Raw genomic sequence first — 27,586 nt, 5'->3', positions numbered from 1 at the left:
GACATCTGTCTGTCTGTCTCCGGAATTATCCAGAGTAGGAGCAAATCCCTATAGCAAACCTCTCCTGCTCTGGACAGTTCCTGAGACAGACAGAGGTGGTAAGACAGAAGAGAACAACTCAACTTCAGCAGCTGATAAGTACTGGTAGGATTAAGATTTTTTTTTTTTTATAGAAGGTAATTTACAAATCTGTTGACCTTTCTGAAGCCAGTTGATATGAACAAAAAAATGAAATGTTTTTCACTGGAATACCCCTTTAATGCAGAGTTAACCAAGCAGGATGCATACAGCTGTTGCAAAACTTCAACTCCCAGCATGCCAAAGGCTGTCCGGGCATGCTGGGAGTTGTAGTTTTGCAACAGCTGGCGTCTCTCTGGTAGGGAAACACTGGGATAACCTGACTATCAATGCCTGCCAATGCCTGCCAATTGACAGCTATCACTCCTGTACTGCCCATACAAATACTTGTTCAGTTAGGTCGAGCGTGCTTGTGCTTAGGGAATGGGGAAAAAGCTGCTGCCAGCCACCTCTGGCAACGACTTATGTAGCAAGCATGCCAACCATAAACGTGACCCTTCAAGGCCCTCCAAATGAGAGTTTGAGATTAGCATTTTCTTAAAAAGATACATATGATGGTAGACATAACATATGAGAATACAACAAATACACAAAGAAAAAAAAAGGTGCACACGTGGATTCCCAAAATACAAGTAAATGGGGTTCTCACAATAGAGATTACAGGAACAGGGGTCCAATCAAGCATGCGTGGTGCCTCTCCATTAAAAGTCTATGGGACTGACAGAAACAGCCAGGTACTGTATATGACGGTCTCCATCAGTCCCATAGTTACTCAATGGGCACCACATATGCTCAATTTCTGCTCCAACCAAACTTCTGTTTAATGTAAGTATTCAGACCCTTTGCTATGACACTTGAAATTTAGCTCTGGCTCCTCCCATTTCTCTTGATAATCTTTGAGATGTTTCTCCTCCTTGATTGGGCTCACCTGTCGTAAGTTCAGGTGATTGGACGGGATTTGGAAAGACACCGCCCTGTCTATATAAGGTCACTGCAGCTACAATCTGGGATTTACAGAAGATTGGCTAGAAAGAAGCCTCTCCTCAGCAAATGACATGTAAAAGCTGCTTAAAGTTGGCGAAAAAAAAGCACCTAAAGGACTCAGACTGTGAGAAACAAGATACTATGGTCTAATAATAATAAGAATGAATGTTCTGGACTCAATTATAAGACTCATGTCTGGAGGAAACCAGGCACTGCCCATCCCCTGCCCAATACCATCCCTACAGTGATCATGGTGGGGGCAGCATCATGTCTGGAGGAAACCAGGCACTGCCCATCACCTGTCTAATACCATCCCTACAGTGATCATGGTGGGGGCAGCATCATGTCTGGAGGAAACCAGGCACTGTCCATCACCTGCCCAATACCATCCCTACAGTGATCATGGTGGGGGCAGCATCATGTCTGGAGGAAAGCAGGCACTGCCCATCGCCTGCCCAATATCATCCCTACAGTGATCATGGTGGGGGCAGCATCCTGTCTTGGGGAAACCAGGCACTGCCCATCCCCTGCCCAATACCATCCCTACAGTGATCATGGTGGGGGCCGCATCATGTCTGGGGGAAACCAGGCACTACCCATCCCCTGTCTAATACCATCCCTACAGTGAAGCATGGTGGGGGCAGCATCATGTCTGGAGGAAACCAGGCACTGCCCATCACCTGCCCAATACCATCTCTACAGTGATCATGGTGGGGGCAGCATCATGTCTGGAGGAAACCAGGCACTGCCCATCACCTGCCCAATACCATCCATACAGTGATCATGGTGGGGGCAGCATCATGTCTGGGGGAAACCAGGCACTGCCCACCTCCTGCCCAATACCATCCCTACAGTGAAGTATGGTGGGGGCAGCATCATACTGTGGGGGTGTTTTTTCAGTGGTTGAGACAGCGAGATTGGTCAGAGTTAAGGGAAAGCAGAATGGACCCAAAAAAATATTCCTAAAGAAAACTTGATCTGGACCTCAGATTTGGCTGAAGGTTCACCTTCCAACAAGACAATGACCCTAAGCACACAGTCAAGACAACACAGGAGAAGCTTAGGGACAACTATGTGAATGTCCTGGAGTGGCCAAGACAGAGCCTGAACCCAATAAAACACTTCTGGAGAGACCTGAAAATGGCTTCCACTGATGGTCCCCATCCAACCTAACAGAGCTTGAGAGGATCTGCAGAGAAGAATGGCAGAAAATCCCCAAATCCATGTGAATAAACCTTGTGGCCTCATCCCCAAGAAGACTGGAGGCTGTTATCCTTTCCAAAAGGGCTTCAACTAAGTCCTGAGTAAAGGGTCTAAATACTTATGTCACTGCACGATTTTAGATACTTATTTTATATAAGTAAATGATGTGATTTTTTTTTTTGCACAAGGCCACAAAATGTGAAATAAGTGAAAGGGTCTGAAAACTTTCCGAATGCATAGTACATCGATTTTTACAGGCAACAACATGTGACCGTACCTTGACTCTAATGTAAAGTGAGCCAAAGTTGGCTGGTATTTTATACAGAATTTATCACAGATATAAGTGGAAGAAAGAAACTACCGTAACAATAACTTTGGTTAATTACAATAACAATGAAGTTACACATATATTAGCTGAACATAGATTTATCTCGGTTCCCTAATTTTTACATATCTAAAATTTTAAAATAAAAGCTTTTTGAACCCAAAAAAGTGCACTTCCATATTTGCATATAAAAGCCGAGCATTAGTATTCTTACCATGATCTGGAATAAATGAAAAAACTGATAAAGCTTTTCACTTCCATTAGAGGACTGTCTGAAATTAGCATTTCTTTCAAGAGAAAAGGGTAGCTTATGATATGTTTTCAGATGTGAAGGTAAAAGTAAATGTCATAATAATAATGAATTATGAAAGACCAAATGCAAATATGGAACGCTTTAATAAGATCCAATTTAATAAAGTCTGTAAAAATAATAGAGTTTTAATAACATGGGTCAGAAAAGGCAAAACAGTGGAAATTTCTGAGAACTCGCCACTGAATGAAGTCTATTAATACTTAATTATTTTCATGAAACATAATTTAAATTGGAGAATTTTTTTTTTTATGTCAGAGAATATCAATGTAGAAAGGAGCGGAGCGGATGACACGACTGATTAATGACAAACACCAGAGGAGAATGCATGGTTAATGCCTAACGACCAACTTCATTACCAGGTAAATTGGTGTGTAAACAAATAAAGGCTATTGGAAGTCTTTGATGCCCTTGGCGGTGATAAGTTTACGTGCTAAAGGCCACTTTACCACATGCCAAGATGTGACCATGCCTCCGGGGATAAAAATGGAGGCCGACTTATCTGTTGGGGTATCTAAATGGGATTTTTTCTAGAGATTAGAGGATCAACTTGTGCTCAAATTTCCCAAAACTTTCAGATTAGTTTGAGACAAATTGCTCAAAAAATTGCAGCTGATAGGCTTCGGGTTGGATACAACCTAGGAGACCTCAGCGTGTCAGACATGACTTTTTGGGGCAATTAAGGCACAAATTTTAAAGCAATTCCAATTGCTGGATCGGACTCAAAAATAGTTTCGGAAAATTAACTCATCTTCAGTTGTTTCATTAAAACAACCTCATGATACAGACGCCATAGGGGTTGGGTCCTCCATGAGCTAGATTGTTACAAAATTACAACTCCCAGCATGGCCATACAGCAAATGCCCATACAAGTCCCCTCACAAAGTTGTAACGCCACATTTTACTGAAAAGTTTAAAGGGGTACTCCGCCCTTGGACATCTTATTCCCTACCCAAAGGATAGGGGATAAGATGTCTGATCGCAGGGGTCCGGATCTTGGCAGCGGCACCCTAGACACCTGGTGGACTGAGCAAACTTCGCTCCGTGCCCCAGATGACTGGCGCTCTTAAAGTGGTACTCCGGTGAAAACCTTTTTTCTTTTAAATCAACTGGTGGCAGCAAGTTTAACATATTTGTAAATTACTTCTATTAAAAAATCTTAATCCTTCCAGTACTTATTAGCTGCTGAATGCTACAGAGGAAATTCCTTTCTTTTTGGAACACTGATGACATCACGAGCACAGTGCTCTCTGCTGACATCTCTGTCCATTTTAGCAACCATGCATAGCAGATGTATGCTAAGGGCAGCATGGTGGCTCAGTGGTTAGCACTGCTGCCTTGCAGTGCTGGGGACTTGGGTTCAAATCCCACTAAGGACAACAATAAATAAAGTGTTTATATTATTATAATAACGTCAGCAGATAGAACTGTGCTCGTGATGTCATCAGAGAGCATTCCAAAAAGAAAAGAATTCCCTCTGTAGTATTCAGCAGCTAATAAGTACAGGAAGGATTAAGATTTTTTAATAGAAGTAATTTACAAATATGTTTAACTTTCTGCCCCCAGTTGATTTAAAAGAAAAAAGGTTTTCACCGGAGTACCCCTTTAACGTCACGGTCACACCTTGCTTGTGACATCACGGCTATGCCCCCTCAATGCAAGTCTATGGGAGGGGGCGTGACGTTAGTCACGCCCCCTCCCATAGACTTGTATTGAGGGGCGCGCGGCCGTGACGTCACGATCCTCCGGTGTTGCACCCGAGGCGCTAAACGAATGTTGGGTGCAGCATCTTATCCCCTAGCCTTTGGATAGGGGATAAGATGTCTAGGGGCGGAGTACCCCTTTAAAGTATACCTGTTGTTTGCAAAAACTTTTAAACTAATGCAGATTATAACACATGTATTTTAGTAAAAAGAATTTGTATATTTTTGGGTGGGAACTACACAGAATGCTTGTGAACCATTGTCACTATTCCTTTGTTTAAAGTGTTCCCGAAAAAACTTTTGGCATGTTGCAGAGATAGGTCAAAAGTTTTGATCGACAGGGGTCTTGGAGCGTTTAGACTCCCACCGATCTCCAAAACAAGCGTCTAACTGCACGAGATGAGCTCCTTTATACGTCTATAGAACGCGACTCATGTAGGGAGATGGAAAAAGAAGCAGAATTGGGAAACGTGATGTTTTTAGTTGTTGGCTGAGCGGGCAGGTCCTGGTCTACACTCGTCTCAGAAGCAGGAGAACCTGCAACAGGACCTGTGGGGGACTGGGTTGGCTCTCTTTTTTTTTCTCTTTCATAACGAAAGATATGGTTTTTTTTTTCTTGCGCCAGAATACCCCTTTATGCAGTCTAAATAGCGGGCAGCCTAAAAAAGTGTGATCACCTTACCTGCAGCTATGATTTATTCCAAAATGTTCCAGCATTTTTTAGAGAAACCAAAGTTTAAAAATTGCAGTTACACGGTACTCCTTTAAGGTCATGTGATCATGTGATTAGTTTTTTTCTTTTATGAGCAATACCGGATTGTAATACATGTAAAAACGAATGGACGCAGAGAGGTTATTTACGTCACCATAGCCTTCAATGTTAAAGGGGTACTCCATTCCTAGACATCTTAAGATAAGATGTCGGATCGTGGGGGGGTCCTGCGATCTTGGTTGCGGCACCCTAGACATCCGTTGCACGGAGCAAACTTCTCTCTTTGCTGGATGACTGGTGATGCGGAGGCTCGTGACGTCATGGCCATGCCCCCTCAATGCAAGTGTTTGGGCGCGGCCGTGATGTCACGAGCCTCCGGCACTGCATGCGACGCTCTAAACGAATGCCTGGTGCAGCATGGAGATCATGGGGGGTCCGCAATCAGACATCTTATCCCCTAGATAAGATGTCTAGGGGCAGAGTACCAGTTTAAATTTACAATGGATGTTGTGAAGTCTTATTTCTGACAGAAAAACTTAAGTGTGTTCAGTATTTTTTCCCGTCAGTATAATGGACGTTGAGCGAAAGTGATACTAGCAAAGATTAAAAATCCCTCACTGAAATCTATGGGTTTCGTTTATTTCAGTTTCTCAAACTCCTCCACAGATCCGAGGAACAGAAATGAAAAACGCTCATGTGAACCCAACCTGAGTTTTTATTTTTTTGAAATTGGAATATAAGAAAACACCAAAAAATGAAGAATGGAGGCTATTTTGGCGCATGGCACTGATCATTACATAGAGGTCACATACAGACCCGACAGAGCACAGCAGAAAAATATACACTGGTCAAGTCCAGTCGGGACCGGCGACACAAGAACCTGTGGAGACCATCAAAAGAGCCAGATGTCGCTGTATGGAGCGGGGCTCTATTCACAATGCCGAATCTGGATTATCCAGGTCTCCTCCTATGTACAGAGGGAAGTTAATTGTAATGAACACAGAGCGGCCGGCACCCCGCCATTCCTGCGTCTCCCTCAATTATACAAATATTTAGTTGGATAAAGAAACATGGCAGGCCATGCTACAAAGGGGTTTTCAGCTTCCTCTGTCTGTTCATTAATTCACAGTTGCAAAAATGTTGCTAAAACCCAACGCTGAGAAGTTCTTTAAACGCTCGTGTTACTAAACAGAGTCCTTCTCATTATGGGATGTCAGGCTTTGTTATGGCTGCAAAACTGGAAAAGTAACAGAAGGAGAAAAAAATGATAATACACTTGTAGTTTAAGCCGCTGGGATGATACATAGAGACTAATATAACAGCAGTGACAAATAAATCATATTAAACCTCATATACTTCCAAAATAGTACTAAAATGAGGAAAGAAAGATTTTTGGATATACAGCATATGAGGAATTTGTTTTTGATAAAACGGCAACAAATACGGCAGCGTCCGCGCCTGAGTATGAGGCAGTAGGTTAAAGTGAACCTCCGACTATGAGCACGGATTCCAACAGTCTGTATTTAATATGATTATCTATATTTATAGCAGTCAAAACTGCTTTTTATCTAATAAAGCGCTCCGAGCAGCATGCTTCTTCACACAGTCATTAAAGGGGTACTCCCCTGGAAAACTTATTTTTTTTAATACATTTTTTTTAAATCAACTGGTGCTAGAAAGTTAAAGGGGTATTCCAGGCAAAAACTTTTTTTTTTATATATCAACTGGCTCCGGAAAGTTAAACAGATTTGTAAATCACTTCTATTAAAAAATCTTAATCCTTCCAATAGTTATTAGCTTCTGAAGTTGAATTGCTGTTTTCTGTCTAACTGCTCTCTGATGACTCACGTCCCGGGAGCTGTCCAGCTCCTATGGGGATATTTTCCCATCATGTACAGCTCCTGGGACGTGACATTATCATTGAGCAGTTAGACAGAAAACTTCAAAAGCTAATAACGATTGGAAGGATTAAGATTTTTTTTAATAGAAGTAATTTACAAATCTGTTTAACTTTCCGGAGCCAGTTGATATATAAAAAAAAGTTTTTGCCTGGAATACCCCAGATTTGTAAATAACTTCTATTTAAAAATCTTAATCCTTCCTGTACTTATCAGCTTCTATTTGCTCCACAAGAAGATATTTTCTTTTTAAAGGGTACCTCTCATCAAAAAAAACTTTTGATATATTATAGATTAATGTATGCAGAATAACTTTACAATTGCATGTTATTAAAAAATATGCTTCTTTCTATTTAAGTTTCCACTTTGAAGAAATGACCACTAGGGGTCTCCCTACCAGTCCTGGCAGCAAGAATTTCAGACTCATGCTGGAGTCCTAAACACTACGAGCTGCCAGTCTGCTTTGTTCACAAAGGAGAACACTCAGAGCTGCCAGCCTGCTTTGTTCACAGCCTGTTTAGGACTCCAGCATGAGTCAGAAATGCTTGCTGACAGGACTGATCGGGAAAAATACAATAGAAAGAAGCATATTTTTCATTAACATGCTATTGGAAAGTTATTCAACATTCATTAATCTAAAATATATCAAAAGTTTATTTGATGAGAGGTACCCTTTAAATTTCCTTTTCAGTCTGACCACAGTGCTCTCTGCTGACACCTCTGTCCATTTTAGGAACTGTCTGGAGCAGGAGAGGTTTACTATGGGGATTTGCTCCTACTCTGGACAGAGGTGTCAGCAGAGAGCACTATGGTCTCTCAGCTGTGATTGACAGCTCTAGTATGCAATCTGGACATCAACAGAGCTGTCAATCTGTCTTCTGTATAGGGCTGTCAGTACTTTTGATGGCTTTAAAGGGGTACTCCGGTGGAAAACACTTTTTTTTTTTAATCAACTGGTGCCAGAAAGTTGAACAGATTTTTAAATGACTCTATAAAAAAAAAATCTTTATCCTTCCAGTTTAGCTGCTATATTCTACAGAGAAAGTTCTTTTCGGATTTCTTTTTTTTTCTGTCCATGGTGCTCTCAGCTGACACCTCTGTCCGTATCACAAACTGTCCAGAACAGGAGCAAATCGCCATAGCAAACCTATGCTGCTCCTGACAGTTCCTGATACAGACAGAGGTGTCAGCAGAGAGCACTGTGGACAGAAAAAAAAAAAAAAAAAAAAGAAATCCCAAAACAAAAAGAACTTTCTCTGTAATACACAGTCACTAATAATAACTGGAAGGATTAAGATTTTTTTAATAGAAGTAATTTACAAATCTGTTTAACTTTCTGGCACCAGTCGATTAAAAAAAAAATATATAAAAAATGTTTTCCACCGGAGTACCCCTTTAATGCAGCCAGCAACATAACAATGTATTATTTTTTAACTGTAAATATGAGAGCATCATTACAGCATGTGTATATACTTACTGTCTTTTCTGGCGTATAAGACTAATTTTTAACCCAGGAAAATTTTCTCAAAAGTAGGGGGTCGTCTTATTTGCCGGGTGTCGTCTTATAGGGCGGGTGCTGCAGTCGGCCGGGACACCCAGGGTATAGATAGAGAGCGTGGCGCTGTGTCCAGAAAAACACGCATCATTCCTCTTGCTCTGCCTCTCAGATCTCGCTCCTGAGGACTGCAGTGAAGCGGTGCGCATGTGCGAGATCTGAGGTGGCGCAGGCGTGAATGTGCAAGATCTGAGAGGTGGGGCAGGTGCGCATGTGCAAAATCTGACAGGCGGGGCTGGTGTGCATTTGCGAGATCAGAGAGGTGGAGAAAGAGGTACGTTAATGGGATACAAGAGTGGCGCATGTGCGAGATCTGAGAGGCAGAGAAGGAGGTACGGTAATAGGATACAAGGGCGGGCCAGACGGGTGAAAGAGGCATGTACCGCTCTGATACAGGGAGAGCTGACCAATCCAAGCAGGCTTTGTATACAACAACCAGCCGATCACTGGTAAGGTACCGTACATCGCGGTAGAGGGGTAGTCTTATCCCAAACTCTATATCTTAACTGTAAAAGTTGGGGGTCGTCTTATACGCCGGAAAATATGGTACCTTTACAAAACAAGTCAATGGGTGAAAAATGCATCTGTATGAAATGAAAACCAGTATAACCACTACAGCACCAGTTACTATAAAACCAATAGCTGCAGCAGTCACAAGGCGTACTGTACACTGACATTATCGCTGCAAGTAATGACTGGTATGTGTGCAACACGTCACCTCTGCAGGGGAGCAGCATGTGACATAAAAGCTATGTACATATTTGTTATTTTCTATCAGGGCTCTCGATATTGCTGAGAGCCTCACAAGGTACTCAGGGAGGGGCATGCAGTGACACCTTCTGTTTTGGAAAATGTTGTTTGATGTCCCACTTTGACAAGTCTCCAGGAGCAGCAGGTTCTTTGGTTCCCAGAGTTTTCTGTATTGAGAGCTTCCCTGCCTCTTCTCTCAGCTGTGATTGACAGCTCTAGTATCCAATCTGGAGATCAACAGAGCTGTCAGTCTGTCTTCTGTATAGGGCTGTCAGTACTTTTGATGGCTTTAAAGGGGTACTCCGGTGGAAAACACATATTTTTTTTTTAATCAACTTACAAAAAGTTAAACAGATTTGTAAATTACTTCTATTAAAAAAATCTTTATCCTTCCAGTACTTATTAGCTGCTATACACTACAGAGTATGTAGTATGTGTGCAACACGTCACCTCTGCAGGGGAGCCGCATGTGACATAAAAGCTATGTACATATTTGTTATTTTCCCCATAAGCAGATACCAGGATTCTTTTGCTTTATAGTAACTAGACAGAAGAGGACATCTATGACATATGTACTGATTTTTTTTTTTTTTCTATTTTAGATGGATATACCCTACATTGGATTAACAGTCACAAAACTGGCACAAAGTTTAGAGAATAAATAATAAGTCATGTGTAAGAGCAACTGAATAAACCCACGCACATATATATATATATATATATATACACACACACACACACACACACAGTGGTCCCTCAACATACGATGGTAATCCGTTCCAAATGGACCATCGTTTGTTGAAACCATCGTATGTTGAGGGATCCGTGCAATGTAAAGTATAGGACAGTGGTCTCCAACCTGCGGACCTCCAGATGTTGCAAAACCTCAACACCCAGCATAGCCATTGGCTGTCCGGGCATGCTGGGTGTTGTAGTTTTGCAACAGGTTGAAGACCACTGTTAGAGGAAGTTGTACTCACCTGTCCCCGCCGCTCCGGACCGTCACCGCTGCCCTGGATGTCGCCCTCCATCGCTGTTGCCGCGTCCCCGGGGTGTCCCCGACGCTCCGGCAAGGCCTCTGCTTCCCCGGCATCCATGCTCTCCGTCGCCGCCATCACGTCGCTAAGCACGCCGCTCCTATTGGATGACGGGACGGCGTGCGCAGTGACGTGATGACGACGATGGAGAGCACCGACGATGCAGGGGATCCCGAAGAGGCCGCGCAGGAGCCCAGAGGACAGGTAAGTGATCGTCAGTGGACCACACGGGGCACCGTAAACGGCTATCCAGTGGCAGCTGAAGCAGTCTGCGCTGCCGGATAGCCGTTTATGCGATGGCCCCGACATACAAAAGCATCGTATGTTGATGCTGCCTTCAACATGCGATGGCCTCTGAGAGGCCATCGTATGTTGAAATGATCGTATGTCGGGGCCATCGTAGGTCGGGGGGGGGGGGGGGGGGGTCACTGTATATATATATATATATATCTCGTTATATTAAGGTGGTGTTCTCAATATTCTTTGCGCTGGTTCTAGCATACAAGTTACTGTCACAATGATATGTGGAGGAGGTCGCACACATGCAAACTCACATATTATCTATGAGAGGATGGACGCCTGGTATTCCAGCTGCATACAGAGAAGACTTCTATATGGTGCTATTCACATTGTTATTTAAAGTGTATTATGCTAGCTAACAGCCTTTTGGTAGTGCCCATATTAGAGATGAGCAAACTTACAGTAAATTCGATTCGTCACGATCTTCTCGGCTCGGCAGTTGATGACTTTTCCTGCATAAATGAGTTCAGCCTTCAGGTGCTCCCGTGGGCTGGAAAAGGTGGATACAGTCCTAGGAAAGAGTCTTCTAGGACTGTATCCACCTTTTCCAGCCCACCGGAGCACCGGAAAGCTGAACTAATTTATGCAGGAAAAGTCATCAACTGCCGAGCCGAGAAGATCGTGACGAATCGAATTTACTGTAAGTTCGCTCATCTCTAGCCCATACTAATAGATAGGGGAGGTTGCTCAGCCCCTTTAGAGAATTACTTTAGTATAAAATAACTTTCGACATGACACACAGACCTGATGGCTACGTATAGCTGAGAGAAGGAGGTATATATGAGCTTCACTCCTCTGCTCACCTCTCAATCCAACTTGTTGCATAAGACTGGCTCCACTGTAAGTCTATGGTAGTGGTCTCCAACCTGCGGACCTCCAGATGTTGCAAAACTACAACTCCCAGCATGCCCGGACAGCCGTTGGCTGTCCGGGCATGCTGGGAGTTGTAGTTTTGCAACATCTGGAGGTCCGCAGGTTGGAGACCACTGGTCTATGATGGTCTATCTCTTGCAACAAGTTGGATTGAGAGGTGAGCCAGGGAGTAAAATGTACAGCGCTGTGCTTCTCCTGGCTATCCGTAGCGATCTGTGGGGGTCTTTGCACCAAGACTTCGACCAACCAAAAATTTTGACAGGTCTCTAAGACAGTAAAGCTTTAAAGGGGTACACCGCTGGAAATCTTAAAGGGGTACTACTGTGCTGACAACTTATCCCCTATCTAAAGGATAGGGGATAAGTTGCCTGATCGCGCGGGGTCCCGCCGCTGGAGACCCCCGCGAACTCGCACGCAGCACCCCGCTCTCATCAGGTCCCGGAGCAATGTTCTGATGACTTCTGATCACAAGGCCGGAGTATAGTGAAGTCACGGCTCCGCCCCCGTGTCACATCACACTCCGCCCCCTCAATGTTAGTCTATGGCAGGGGCCGAGACAGCTGCATTGAGGGGGCGGAGCGTGATGTCACACGGGGGCGGAGCTGTGACGTCACGATCACCGGCCCCGTCATCAGACCCGGAGCGAAAGTTCGCTCCGGGGCCTGATGAGAGCGGGGTGCTGCGTGCGAGATCGCGGGGGTCCTCAGTGGCGGGACCCCGCGCGACCAGGCAACTTATCCCCTATCCTATAGATAGGGGATAAGTTGTCAGCACGGTAGTACCCCTTTAATCCTTCCAGTACTTATCAGCTGCAATATACTCCACAGGAGGTTCTTTTCTTTTTTTAATTTCCTTTCTGTCTGACCACAGTGCTCTCTGCTGACTCCTGTGCCCATTTTAGGAACTGTCCACAGTAGGAGAAAATCCCCATAGAAAACCTTTCCTGCTCTGGACAGTTCCTATAATGGACAGAGATGTCAGCAGAGAGCACTGTGGTCAGACAGAAAAAGAAATTCAAAAAGAAAAGAAATTCCTATGTAGTATACAGCAACTGAAAAGTACTGGAAGGATTAAGATTTTTTAATAGAAGTAATGTACAAATCTGTTTAACTTTCTGGCGCCAGTTGATTTAAAAGAAAATGTTTTCCAGTGGAGTACCCCTTTAAGTACACTCCAGGGAGGATTGACATCCCATGCTCCCCCAATGTTTTGGCCATACAACATGGAAATGTGTAAATAAGCAACTTTAAAATCCACACTAAATCTGCGCAATATAAACTATTAGATGTACGGTATGTTTTTTTGGTTTTTTTTAAATGTGAAATACGTGTAAATTCTACACCAAAATCTATGTGAAATTCCTCTGTAAAATAGGGGCCTAAAGGTGGCCATACACCTGCAACAAAATAAGCGTGGGTAAGCTTTTTCTTTTCACACTTCAGTATAAATTCTTTATTTCTGTATTGTTTCAGCAGATCACATGAAGTGAAGTGATTTTCCGGCTATAGAAATTTGGAAATCGTTGTAAGGTGAACACTAAGGGGGAGATTTATCAGAACCTGTCCAGAGTCAAATTTGCCCAGTTGCCCATAGCAACCAATCAGCTTACTTCTTACATTCTTAACAAGGCCTCTGCAAAATGAAAGAAGCGATCTGATTGGTTGCTATGGGCAACTGGGCAAATTTGCCTCTGCACAGGTTTTGATAAATCTCCCCCCTAAGTAGTTAAAGGGGTATTCCAGGCAAAACCTATATATATATATATATATATATATATATATATATATATATATATATATATATATATATATTATATATATATATTATATATATATCTCAACTGGCTCCGGAAAGTTAAACAGATTTGTAAATTACTTCTATTAAAAAATCTTAATCCTTCCAATAGTTATTAGCTTCTGAAGTTTTCTGTCTAAATGCTCAATGATGATGTCACGTTCCGGGAGCTGTGCATGATGGGAGAATATCCCCATAGCAACTGCACAGCTCCCGGGACGTGAGTCATCAGAGAGCAGTTAGACAGAAAACAACAACAACTCAACTTCAGAAGCTAATAACTATTGGAAGGATTACGTTTTTTTAATAGAAGTTATTTACAAATCTGTTTAACTTTCCGGAGCCAGTTGATATATATAAAAAAAAAAAAGTTTTGGCCTGGAATACCCCTTTAAAACGTATTGTAGTTCACAAGATCTACTGAAGCACACATCCTCTATTGCAGTGGTCTTCAACCTGCGGACCTCCAGATGTTGCAAAACTACAACTCCCAGCATGCCCGGACAGCCAACGGCTGTCCGGGCATGCTGGGAGTTGTAGTTTTGCAACATCTGGAGGTCCGCAGGTTGAAGACCACTGCTCTATTGGGTCCAGCCTTTGCCTGATCGCTTTGTTCATAAGGTGATAAGTCGGCCACAGAGGTGCCTGGCATTTGCCCACCCATTCTCTCTACATTGTAAATATATAAAAATCTGTCCGGGACGAGCATTCATGTGTATGGGTGGATCGGGTGAGATGGCTGAACACATATTCGGCTGACAGTTAAGGTGCATGCACACCACGTTTTTGTTATACAGTTCCCGTATACGGTTTCAAGTTAAAAACCGTACAGAACCATATAGAAAACCGTATGCATTGACTTATCATTGTAAACAGTATGTCAAACGCATCATCCGGTTTAGTCCATTTTGCGTCTTATACGGTTTTGTCCTGTTTTTTACCCGTACCCAAAACCGTAGTCTAACACGTTTTTTGGTCCGGGTGAAAAACTGTATTAAACCGTATACGTTTTTTTTTTTTTTTTTTTAAACATGGGAACCGTACAGAACCGTATGTGCGTACGGTTCCATCCGGTTTTAACCATACGGTTTTTGGCTTTGCTAATTTTTTTTTCTTGGAATTTCAATCAAACAAGTGAAACTTTATTCAAAATGGAGTGAAAAGTAAAAAACGTATATGGTTTTTTCTTAAAAACCGGATACAACTGGACATTTTTCAAACCGTATACGGATTAAAATTTGATACAGTTTAGTCCGGTTTTGAGGAATCCGTTTTTCATCAAAAACCTGATACGGGAACTGTATTGCAAAAACGTGGTGTGCATGCACCCTAATTGAAGGTATATGGCTACCTTAAAGGGGAATTTCAATCTCAACTAGTTGTAGTTAAAATATTTTTTAAATCCACTTATTCATCAAATTTGTCTCTCTCCTCCTGACATTCCTGCTCCTTTCCTCCTCTTGTTGACAGCTAGTCACTTAGGCTGCAGACCATCACTCCACTCCAAAAGAGATAGATGGAATGATGTGTGTGAATATATATATATATATATATATATATATATATATATCTCCATCCATATTATATAATACAAGGGAACGAATGGGAGGAAAGGAGCACGAATATAAGGAGGAGACAAATTTGCAAATATATGTAAAAGGTGTTATCCAGGAATAGAGAAACTGAGCTAATTTCTTCTACAAACAGCAACACGGCTATTCTCAGGTTGTGTGTAGTATTGTGGCTCAGTTCTATTAAAGGGGTACTCCGGTGAAAACCTTTTATCTTTTAAATCAACTGGCTCCAAAAAGTTAAACAGATTTGTAAATTACTTCTATTAAAAAATCTTAATCCTTCCTGTACTTATTAGCTGCTGAATACTACAGAGGAAATTCTTTTCTTTTTGGAATGCTCTCTGATGACATCACGAGCACAGTGCTCTCTGCTGACATTATTATAATAATAATGTCTTTATTTATTGTTGTCCTTAGTGGGATTTGAACCCAAGTCCCCAGCACTGCAAGGCAGCAGTGATAACCACTAAGCCACCATGCTGCCCTTAGCATACATCTGCTATGCATGGTTGCTAAAATGGACAGAGATGTCAGAAGAGAGCACTGTGCTCGTGATGTCATCAGTGTTGCAAAACGAAAGGATTTTCCTCTGTAGCATTCAGCAGCTAATAAGTACTGGAAGGATTAACATTTTTTTAATAGAAGTAATTTACAAATATGTTTAACTTTCTGGCACCAGTTGATTTAAAAGAAAAAGGTTTTCACCGGAGTACCCCTTTAAAGTGAAAGGAGCCAATTTGGAATACTTCACACAAGGTGAGGACAGGTGTGGTGCCGTTTTTAGAAAAAAAAATAAAATAAATCAGCTCTGTTTTTCTAATTTTGGCTGGGACATGTACCCTACAAGATTAAAGGGGTACTCCGCTGCTCAGCGTTTGGAACAAACTGTCCTGAACGCGGAAGCTGGAAGCTCGTGACGTTATAGCCCCACCCCTCATGACATCAAGCCCCGACCCCTCAATGCAAGTATATGGGAGGGGGCGTGACAGCTGTCATGCCCCCTCCCATAGACTTGCATTGAGGGGGCAGTGTGTGATGTCATGAGGGGGGCAGGGCTATGACGCCACGAGCTCCCGACACCGGCTCCAGCGTTCAGAAGAGTTTGTTCCAAACGCTGAGCAGCGGAGTACCCCCTTTAAAGGGGTTATCCAGGAAAAAACTTTTTGTTTATATATCAACTGGCTCCAGAAAGTTATACAGATTTGTAAATTACTTCTATTCTAAAATCTTAATCCTTTCAGTAATTATGAGCTTCTGAAGTAAAGGTTGTTCATTTCTGTCTAATTGCTCTCTGATGACACCTGTCTCGGGAACCGCCCAGTTTAGAAGCAAATCCCCCATAGCAAACCTCTTCTAAACTGGGCGGTTCCTCAGACAGGTGTCATCAGAGAGCACTTAGATAGAAAAGAACAACCTTAACTTCAGAAGCTCATAAGTACTGAAAGGATTAAGATTTTTTAATTGAAGTAAGTTTAAAATCTGTTTAACTTTCTGGAGCCAGTTGATATATATATATATATATATATATATAAAAAAAGTTTTTCCTGGAATACCCCTTTAACTATATTAGTAGACATGGGAACCGCCCTATAATGGGTCTACAGGGTGGAGCTTGAAGACTTTATATTCATAAGTAAAGTGACAATAACATCCCATAACAGATCAGTCTTATGTCAGCACGATAAGGAAGATGATGAATTATGTATTCTAAGAGGGCCAAGGCAGGGGCAGGACCCCTAATGAATATTAATGAGATTCAATTCTGGGGGGGAATCACAGTTAATTAACAGAAGAAGCCTCCCGCGTGCAACCCCTGAATATTTATTTGATCATTGTAAAAGCCCTTGGATAGAAACCATACAAAAAAAAGGCATTATGACTGGTGTCCTTTAAGAAGCATTCCTAAACACGACACGATATAGCCGGCTTTTCTTTTACGACTTTCCTGTAGTAAACGCTCTCCTCCGCCTGACACAGCTCAGATGGAAAGGGAGGAAAAAAAGACGGGCGGCAGCATTAAGTAAAATTAATTTCCTACATCTGGCTGATGTCAAGTGCAGAAAATTTCCCTAATCGTCTTGCTGAGCTGCGTGTGGGACAAGAGCCGGCAAGGATCAGCAGACGGATGCTTAACAAATTACTGGAGGGTGCGGAGGTCAGCGGGAATGAACCAAAGAAAGCTCTCACTGGAGAAATATTAAAATGTCGGATTTCTTCAAGAGGCAGAGCTGAAAAGGAGCGGTCTTAACAAGGCGCTGAGTGCTCTCCAGCGCCCATACACAGAGATTGAATCCAGAAGAGCCCTCAAGAAACGGGAGGAATTTGCCGCTTTACAAAAGTACAGCACTTACAGCCAAACGTGTGTCAAAAGCCACTCCGCCCCAAGGGCCGAATCCAGGGCCAAAAGACACAAAATGATGACTGCCATTTTAACCCTCTCTGCTTTGATGCAAGAAATGGTTCTAAAATAATCATTGCCGTAACAAATGACATTTTAATTACATAACAGGATTGTCGGAGTGTAACTTGAAGCGCTTTTGTCTTGTTTATACTGTGTATCTGGCAGCAGGCTGACAATTACCTTGAGCAGTTTAGTCACTTGGGAAACAGCTTGTAGGGCTTGTGCTTAAAGGGGTACTCCGCTGCTCAGCGTTTGAAACAAACTGTTCGTGACGCCATAGCCCCGCCCCCTCATGACGTCACGCCTTGCCCCCTCAATGCAAGCCTATGGGAGGGGGCGTGACGGCCGTCACGCCCCCTCCCATAGACTTGCGTTGAGGGGGCGGGGCGTGACGGCATGAGGGGGAGGGGCTATGACATCACAAGCTGACGGCTCCAGTGTTCGGAACAGTTTGTTCCAAACGCTGAGCAGCGGAGTACCCCTTTAAACTAAGGTGCCAATCAGCTGCAGCGCAAAATACGAGAAAGGGGCAGTGGAGAAGCCAGAGCCTCAGATGAAAGCTACTGGAAATGCTTGGGCCAACCAGAGCTGAGGCACATACAACGTGTTACACAAAAGTGCACTAGGATGCGGTCTATGGTTAAGTGATACTTCTAAAAGAGAGGGCCTCCACAAACCTTCTCTACCCATCCTGGCCAAAAGGTACCTGCGAGGTCCAGGGTGATAAAGGAAAGTCCAGCTCACCCACATGGAATAGTGCACGGATCCTCACTCAGGCTCAGCGTGTTCAACAATGAAGAAAAAACGAAAATATCCAGCACGGACGAAATTCAAAGCTTTATTCAATCCTGTTGAAAAACAGCATGGCAACACACACTTTACAAGGTCTGTAAAATCTTGACGCGTTTTGAGCGCATGCGCATCTTTTGACAGAGCGCATGCACTCAAAACGCGTCAAGATTTTAGAGACCTTGTAAAGTGTGTGTTGCCATGCTGTTTTTACAGAGGATTGTATAAAGCTGGGAATTTCGTCAGTGCTGGATCATTTCGTTTTTTCTTCGAGGTCCAGGGTCACCCTAAGCGGAAGCTTAGGGAGAACCAAAACTGCTACCCAAGTGTCCGCCAAAGAGCACAAAAACAGGTTGGTATTTCAGAGATCCGGGGTTGCAGGTGAGGAACCTGATGGCCTTACACACCTTCCCTAGACATCCAAGAGGGACAATCCAAATGGGCACTGCACTCTGAAGAGTCCTACTGACAAAGACACATGTACAGTGACAAAAATAATAATCGGTAGCGATGTGCGGTACGGCCCGGACATGTGGCCAGAACTATAAGATCCTCATAGTAACCAGCAGCCAGAAGGCCGGGTAACTAGAGGTGTGTGCTCAATAGGGTAAAAATGAAATACATGCTCAGTGTCATCTACATAAGTTTCGGGTTGGGGGTCACTACACTTCCAGCGCTTCCACTTCTGCCCTTTGCCCATCTCCCTATTCACCTCTTTTGGCCCAATCCGGGGGGTTGAGTAAGCCTTTTAGTAGCCACTGGGCCAACCAGTTACCTAAAACCTCTTCTCTGTGTGTATATATATATGTATCCATTCTGTTGAAGTGGTCCTGGCGTTAACCGCTAATAGGAACAGAAATTGCATTGAGGCATGTTCTGGCATAGCCATATTATAACCAAATATTGCATATTGCAACCAAAAATGAAAAAATAAAAAATCTGCAACTCTGCGCAGACATTCTCAAGAAAGCAAGCTAGGACTGTCTATAGACCCGTGTTTGCAACCAGGGTGCTTCCAGGTGTTGCAAAACTACTACTCCCAGCATGCCCGGAGAGGCATGCTGGGAGTTGGTGTTTCGCAACACCTGGAGGCACCCTGGTTGGGAAACCCTGCTATAGATCATAGACAGCAATGCATTTCCAAGCAGATTGCGCAGAAACTATTTAAGACAGTAGTTTGCTGCAACAGAATTTTCAAGCAGAATATTTCTGCTGGATTCTCCTCAGAAATTCTGACGCATAAATGGGGACTTAGAACAGTAGCATTACAAATAGTTCCGTAAAATGTCAATGAAAACATTTAAAGAGTACCTGTCACCAAATAAAACGTTTAATATATTGTTCCTTGTCTAATTAGCAGACACTTTCCCATTCACTTGCATTTAAAATGATCAACATAAATATGTTTAAAATTTTAATAAAAAAACTGGTGGCTCTTTTCTGTTTCCTGGCACAATTAATACAGTGAGTTTTGTCTCCTACAGGCCTGGCAGGAGTCCGAACTCAGGAAATGCTTCTCTATATGCTGAGCTTGATTGACAGCTGCACAAAAAGTGAAAGCTGCACAGATTCTCACAGAAAGCTGCGCAGACTGAAAGCTGCAGGAGAGCCTCACTGATAACACAGACTGAAACATGCACAGAGCCTGAGGTCTTCTATTCATCACAATGCTGTAACAATGTGAGGGCGGAAGTGGTCCACCAGCAGGCTTCAGTGCTGGGAAACGCCCACTTTCTCCTGCTGGGAGATTGCACTGAGAGAGCAAGAAGAAAGGTAAGATACACAGCTTTTTAACCTCTTCAGGACACAGGGCGTATGGATACGCCCTGCATTCCGAGTCCTTAAGGACCGAGGGCGTATCCATACGCCCGTGGGAAATCCGGTCCCCACCGCTAGCCGGTTGGGGACCGGAGCCGGATGCCTGCTGAAATCATTCAGCAGGCACCCTGGCACATCGCCCAGGGGGGTCCTAAGACCCCCCCATGTCGGCGATCGGAGAAAATTGCATGTCAAGTCAGACATGCGATTTTCTCCAATTCCGGGCTGAACGGGTCTCTGGTGACTCGATCACCCGGAAAATAGGGCTGATCGGAGCTGTCAGCTACAGCCCCGATCAGCCTAAAGGATAGGAGTGAGGTTGCAAAGCTGCGATCTTCTCCTATCCCCTGCCATTAGCAGAACGGAGTTCTGACCAATGGTAGCGAAGGACAGGGGGTTGCCATGGCAACCCCCGTTCTGCCCGCCCCTGGATATAGAGGGGCTCTGGGAAGAAGAAGGAGGCCGTACCTGCAGGAGAAGATGCCTGGGGATCTGGGATCTTCGCTGGAGCCTTCTGGATCTTTGCTCAGGTAGGGAATCGACAGTGGGGGGGGGGGGGGGAATTGAAAGTGAAAGTAAATCGATCTTTACTGTAGCAACCACTAGGGGGGGCTTGCTGGGAGTTGCAGTTTTGCAACATCTGGAGGGTCAAAGTTTGGAGACCACTGTTACAGTGGTGCCCAAAAAGTAGCCCTCTAGATGTTGCCAAACTACAACTCTCAGCATGCCTCGACTGCCCAGGCATGCTGGGAGTTGTAGTTCTGTAACATCTGTCCCTTCAAATTTAGCAATTTTCATGACATTTTTGAAAATTGCTGCTCTACTTTGAAGCCCTCTAATTTTTTCAAAAAGCAAAAATGTCCATTTTATGATGCCAACATAAAGTGGACATATTGTATTTGTCAAGAAAAATAAAATGTATTTGGAATATCCATTTTCCTTACAATTAGAGAGCTTCAAAGTTAGAAAAATGCTAAATTTTCATAAAATTTTGAGATTTTTCACCAAAAAAGGATGCAATTAACGCCGAAAATTTACCACCAAAATAAAGTAGAATATGTCACGAAAAAACAATCTCAGAATCTGAATATTCGGTAAAAGCGTTTTTGCGTTATTAATTCGTAAAGTGACGGTGGTCATAATTGCGAAAAAGGGCTCAGTCCTTAAGGTGAAAAAGGGCTGCGTCCTTAAGGGGTTAAAGCTCTGAAATTAGTTTTTAAGGGCTGGATGGGTGTGAGGAGTAGTTAAAGAACATAGCCTAAGTTAGTTTAGAACAGTTTATTTGGTGACAGGCACTTTTTTAAAGAAAAAAAAATAAGTGGAATCAACACGGATCCGTTATACGGAAGTGTGAATTAGCCCTTATTTTCCCCAGAAACGAAAGCGCTTAAAAGAGCAAGGTTCTCAGGAGTTTTCCTGCCTAGAATTTCTCACGGCTCTGCCATCTGGAAAGGTACAGGATTGTAAAGTGCTATCATCTTTTTTTTTTTTTTACTGTACCACTGCCATTCAGCAATAGGATTAACACCTTGTGAAAAGAAAATCTTCCTGATGCCTATTTAACTCATTTACTAGAGGAATGGGAACCTGCGGCAAACGTATCATTAAGAGAAAATGGACACCTCGTGAGTCGGCTAATCCGCTGACATGTTATCATCCTATCCAGTGTTTCCTGAGAAGGTTAGTTTACCTGTTTCTGTGACAGGAGAAGAATGGCATTATAAACAGTTAAACCCTAAGCACATCCAGACCGGTCTGTTCCCTATACTCGGAGATGTTCACCTCTTGGCCTATAGATTATACTTTTTTTTTCTCCTTTTCTTTAAATCTTCTCGCAGCGATTCAGAAGGTATTCAGCAGCGAGGCTGAGGACGATCCCGCGCAGCAATTATGGCCGCCGGACACAGAGATGGGAACAATTACCGAGGCCTTTTTGAAACTGAACACTAATAAAGTCATTAGACGCTGCCCCTTGTCTGAAGTTACAGGAACGCACGGCATTGTGTGCGGGGACAATCGCTGCTGGCAGAATGCAAACCTTCAGTTTAACCAGGCTGCAAATTGATCCTGACGTTCGGTTAAGGCTGACACTATAATCCAACGCCGAGGAGAAAGGGAGAATATGACTGGGGGAAACCATGCAAAAAAAATAAAAAAAGGTCTACGCACATCTGGTGCTCCGGCCATAGGAAAACCACTTACATTTTTATACACAGCAAGAATGAAACAGGTCAGAAAGAATAAAGTGAAATAAGACAATTTAAAAATTAAATAAATAAAAAGAAATAACATTAATAAACACCAATGTATATACTTTTATTTGTTTATTAAAATGTACGGTATTTATTTTAATTTCATTCTTGCTATGTATTAAAATGTAGGTACATACAAAAAACAGTGTTTCCCAACCAGGTGTTTGCTTCTAACTGTTGCAAAACTACAAATCCCAGCATGCCCGGACAGGCAAACTATTGGTTGCTTTATAAGTGCTGGTGGCTCCCATTTTGCCACAAGAGTTGTCAGTGACAAGACGACCCCTCTAAGGGGACAGTGATCTCCTGCCATAGCTCGGGCGCCATTGGCTGTCCAGGCATGTTGGGAGTTGTAGTTTTACAACAGCTTAAAGGGGTACTCCACCCCTAGACATCTTATCTAGAGATGAGCGAACTTACAGTAAATTCGATTCGTCACGAACTTCTCGGCTCGGCAGTTGATGTCTTATCCTGCATAAATTAGTTCAGCTTTCAGGTGCTCCGGTGGGCTGGAAAAGGTGGATACAGTCCTAGGAAAGATTCTCCTAGGATTGTATCCACCTTTTCCAGCCCACGGGAGCACCGGAAAGCTGAACTAATTTATGCAGGATAAGTCATCAACTGTCTGATCGCGGGGGTCCCGCCGCTGGGGACCCCCGCAATATAGCATGCGGCACCCACCTGTTTCTGATCCGGAAGTGCTGGAGGGTCTGGGTCCCGACCACGGTAACGGAAGTTCGTCTTGTCAAGACTCCGCCACCGTGTGACGTCACGCCCGCCCCCTCAATGCAAGTCTATGGGAGGGGGCGTGACGCCCCCTCCCATAGACTTGCATTGAGGGGGCGGGCGTGACGTCACACGGTGGCGGAGTCGTGACGTCACGATCTTCCTTTCCCGTGGTCGGGACCCAGACGCTCCAGCGCAGAAACAGGTGGGTGCTGCATGCTATATTGCGGGACTCCCGCGATCAGACATCTTAAACCCTATCCTTTGGATAGGGGATAAGATGTCTAGTGGTGGAGCACCCCTTTAAGGCACCCTGGTCGGGAAACACTGTACTACACACTGGCCCTGATTTACTAAGTGTTGGTGTTTTATTGTGTGGAAAATTATTTCCTTCTCTTTTCTATGGGGATTTACAGGCCAGAGTCCTGACCATCTATTTCTTGGTGAGAATTTCCAGTCGGGAAGGCAATAGACAATTAGGGCCTTTATGTTGAACATGGTTGAGAAAGGCTCTGGATGGGCCAGACAGTCTTCATCTTACACACACGGATCAGTATTGGCTACAAGCAGGAGTGCCGATCAACAAGAGGTATGTTAAAGGATTACATTGTCGTAAGGCATCGTCAAGAACTACAAAATAATGAAAGGATAAAAAAAACTAAAATTGTCTGCTTTCTTTCAGAAACATTCTGACATTGCAGTTCGACTTCATATAATACAAACAACCCGTGGTTCTGCGTGATGCAGTTTTGGAAGAGCAGCAATGTTTTTCTAGTTCTGGACAACGCCTTTAAGTGGCCACTGTCAGAATCAAAAAAATGTTATACAGTGATGCCTCAACTTACAATGGCCTCAACATACAATAGTTTCAACATACAATGGTCTTTTCTGGACCATCGTAAGTTGAAACCAGACTCAACATACAATGTACAGACAGTCCAGAACTGCGACACGTGTCAATGGCCGGAAGAACCGACCAATCAGAATGGGAATTCACTGGTAAAACCCCTGTATTACTGAAGTGTATGCACTGACTGGTGTCTGGTAGCGCCCCCTACAGTACAGGGAGGTATTACATGTTCTGTACTCTTTACTTGTACCAGGGTTATCTGCTCCTTTGGACACCAGGTAAGAGAGACTCCATTACTTTTTTAGGACATTGTGTACTGTACAGGACCCTGAAGAAGCTCCTGTCCTCTACATAGACCAGTGTTACCCAAGCAGGGTGCCCCCAACCATTGCAAAACTACAACTTCCAGCATGCCCGGACAGCCTTTGGCTGTCCGGGCATGCTGGGAGTTGTAGTTTTGCAACAGCTGGAGGCTCCCTCCTTGGGAAACACTGACAGACAGTGAATTACAGCTCCCAGCAGATATTTCCTACTTTTATATGTAAGGATTTGCTATATCTGTATTAGTTCTCTACTTCTTTTTCTTTAATCTTCACTTTTTCCTATTTTTGGTTGACAATTTGGTGGCTTCAGAACCAATTATCAGGTTTCCATAGAGTTCTGGTCTCAACATACAATGGTTTCAACATACAATGGTCATCCCAGAACCAATTAATATTGTAACTTGTGGGACCACTGTATGTTGTACATCTTGGAAAACCATGAACTTTTCTATTATACTAAATAAAATTTGGATCTCTTATTTACCATACCATCCAGAACATAACCCTGTCCAGCTGCAGCATCATCTTTGTCTCAGCCAAAGCACAGGCAGGGACAAAGTCCAGGAAGTGAGGGCGGGGTTAACACTCCTCTGTGCTCACTCCTGTCCCGTCTATCAGACATGATGAGGGGGGGGTTACAGAGCAGCCTGCAGTAATTGGATGAAGAGACCCAGGACAGTACAACAGACTTAGGGAGGAAGTAAATTAATGGTTAGTGAGGGACACGCCCCTTTCTGAGCAGTGGATGTCAGAATGAGTGAGCAGAAGAACAGAGGGATTTGTGAGCTAAATTCTGAAGCTAGACACATAAAAAAAGACATGTAAAGCAAAAGAAGTATTTTTTTATGATATTACAGGTACACTTTACATTTTCCTTTTACCATACTGATGACTCCCGTGGGCTGGAAAAGGTAGATACAGTCCTAGGAGACTCTTTCCTAGGACCGTATCCACCTTTTCCAGCCCACCGGAGCACCGGAAAGCTGAACTAATTTATGCAGGAAAAGTCATCAACTGCCGAGCCGAGAAGTTCGTGACGAATCGAATTTACTGTAAATTCGCTCATCTCTAATTACCATCGTATGTTGAGGGACCACTGTATAATAATGTGATGCTAGATACTGAGAACTACATGTACACATCATTGGCATGTGTTGTATTTATTAAGCGATGTGTAGAATTATACAATATAGAGCAATATCAGGGGAAAAAAGCAACTATTAAACAGAATAAAAATAAAAAAAATGCATTCTGGTGTTTCTGTAGCGGGCACAGGTGATGTTTTCTGCATATCTAAGGTCTGCAGAGCGATGGGTTGTACCTGGATCCCCGATGCCCTTGTGGACAGAGACATCACCAATGAACAGCTGTGAAGAGCGCGAGAGGATCCGCTCACACGGCAAAGCTCACCGCAGGTATCTGTGCGGTTGGTAAATGCCTATTACCAGTGTATCCATGTTCTGCTACTTAATAAAGTCCTTTGGTAAAACATTACAAAGCAATTACACGGCCACCGATGGTCACTCATAGAAAACCCTGTGATACGAGTCCTTTTTCCTCTTAATAAAACGACACTGCAAATTTTTTGTTATTGTAAAATAAAAGGGGCGGTGGAATCAAACAGGGCGAGCGACAAAGCAACAGCAGGTATCCCTCTGAATTGAGCCGCTACAGATGGTTATGGGACGGCCCTTCATTCTGCAGGGGCGTTATGGATAAAAGGCTTGGAAGGGGCTTTCGTGGGGTTAGTAAATGTACCAAGTCTTATGTAATGATTTATCAAAGTATGAGCTTTTACTTTCATTAAATAGGGGACCCGTGTTTCATTCTAGAAATGTTTCCCCTTCCATTTAGACTCTTCTATTCAGTGCAGCAAAACACTGCTTAGCTTTCTTCTGCCGCTTTATCAAAAGGCTCCGCAAAGGGCCCGCAGGTCACGGTAAAATACAACCAGAAAATAACCATCAGAGTACATGCATTTTATTGTTGATATTTAAAGGGGTACTCCGGCGCTTAGACATCTTATCCCCTATCCAAAGGATAGGGGATAAGATGCCTGATCGCTCGGGGACCCCCGTGATCTTGCACGCCGCACCCTGATAAAATCAGTCCCCGGAGCGTGTTCGCTCCGGGTCTGATTACTGTCGATCATGGGGTCGGAGCAATGTGACGTCACAGCTCCGCCCCCGTGTGACGTCACGCTCCGCCCCTCAATGCAAGCCTATAGGAGGCGGCGTGACAGCTGTCACGCCCCCTCCAATAGGCTTGCATTGAGGGGGCGGAGCGTGATGGCACACGGGGGAGGAGCGTGACGGCACACGGGGGCGGAGCCGTGACGTCACAATGCTCCGACCCCATGATCGACAGTAATCAGACCCGGAGCGAACACGCTCCGGGGACTGATTTTATCAGGGTGCGGCGTGCAAGATCACGGGGGTCCCCGAGCGATCAGGCATCTTATCCCCTATCCTTTGGATAGGGGATAAGATGTCTAAGCGCCGGAGTACCCCTTTAAATATCAACAATAAAATGCATGTACTCTGATGGTTATTTTCTGGTTGTATTTTACCGTGACCTGCGGGCCCTTTGCGGAGCCTTTTGATCAAAAGGAATCAGACCCGGAGCAAATACGCTATGGGGGCTGATTTTATCGGGGTGCGGCGTGCAAGATCACGGGGGTCCCCAGCGGCGGGACCCCCGCGATCAGGCATCTTATCCCCTATCCTTTGGATAGGGGATAAGATGTCTAAGCGCCGGAGTACCCCTTTAAACCGGGTATACTGGTTTCAGCAAACCAAGCTTATTCTTTCTGTAAGGAAAACCTTCTGTATCAGTTGTGCAACTGTTTTCAAGATGTCCGCTTGTTGTCAGTCAATGTGTACAAACCTCTGCTGGTCATGTAATGGACACACGGCCATGGGGCTCATCACAGCACAGATATCAAAGCTTGTAACAATTCAAGCACCTTGAGATCCTCATGTAACCAGGACAGATATTTATGCACAGAAGTAAGCAAGAGAGGTTTTTTTTTTTTTTAAAGACGGGTAGACCCATGTCTGATACAATCTTGGCGCACGTTTAATGAGCCTTTTACATAGCTCAAAGATTGTGCAGCAAGGGCCTTACAAATGATCTAGAGATAACTCTAGATCACTCCAGTGTTTCCCAACAAGGTGCCTCCAGCTGTTGCAAAACTAGCCACCCTTTTCTATACATCACTGGGTTTTAGCAATGAGACCCTGACCGATCAAAACGTTTGACATGCCCAAATGACATATCGAAAGTATTTTAATTAAAGTAACACTTCTAGGGTTACTATTAACACGTACAG

General features: G+C 43.7%; 1 protein-coding gene across 1 annotated transcript in view; it reads right to left on the bottom strand.

Annotated features, from left to right (window-relative positions):
* The window catches only part of FAF1 (Fas associated factor 1), a 295,823-nt gene that overhangs the window by 72,947 nt on the left and 195,290 nt on the right, over positions 1 to 27,586 (bottom strand). The gene's annotated exons all lie outside the window — the stretch shown is intronic.

Source organism: Hyla sarda, chromosome 7, assembly GCF_029499605.1.
Source record: "Hyla sarda isolate aHylSar1 chromosome 7, aHylSar1.hap1, whole genome shotgun sequence".
Taxonomy (NCBI): domain Eukaryota; kingdom Metazoa; phylum Chordata; class Amphibia; order Anura; family Hylidae; genus Hyla; species Hyla sarda.
Note: the sequence above shows the minus strand (reverse complement) of the source record. Positions and strands in the feature narration are given on the sequence as shown.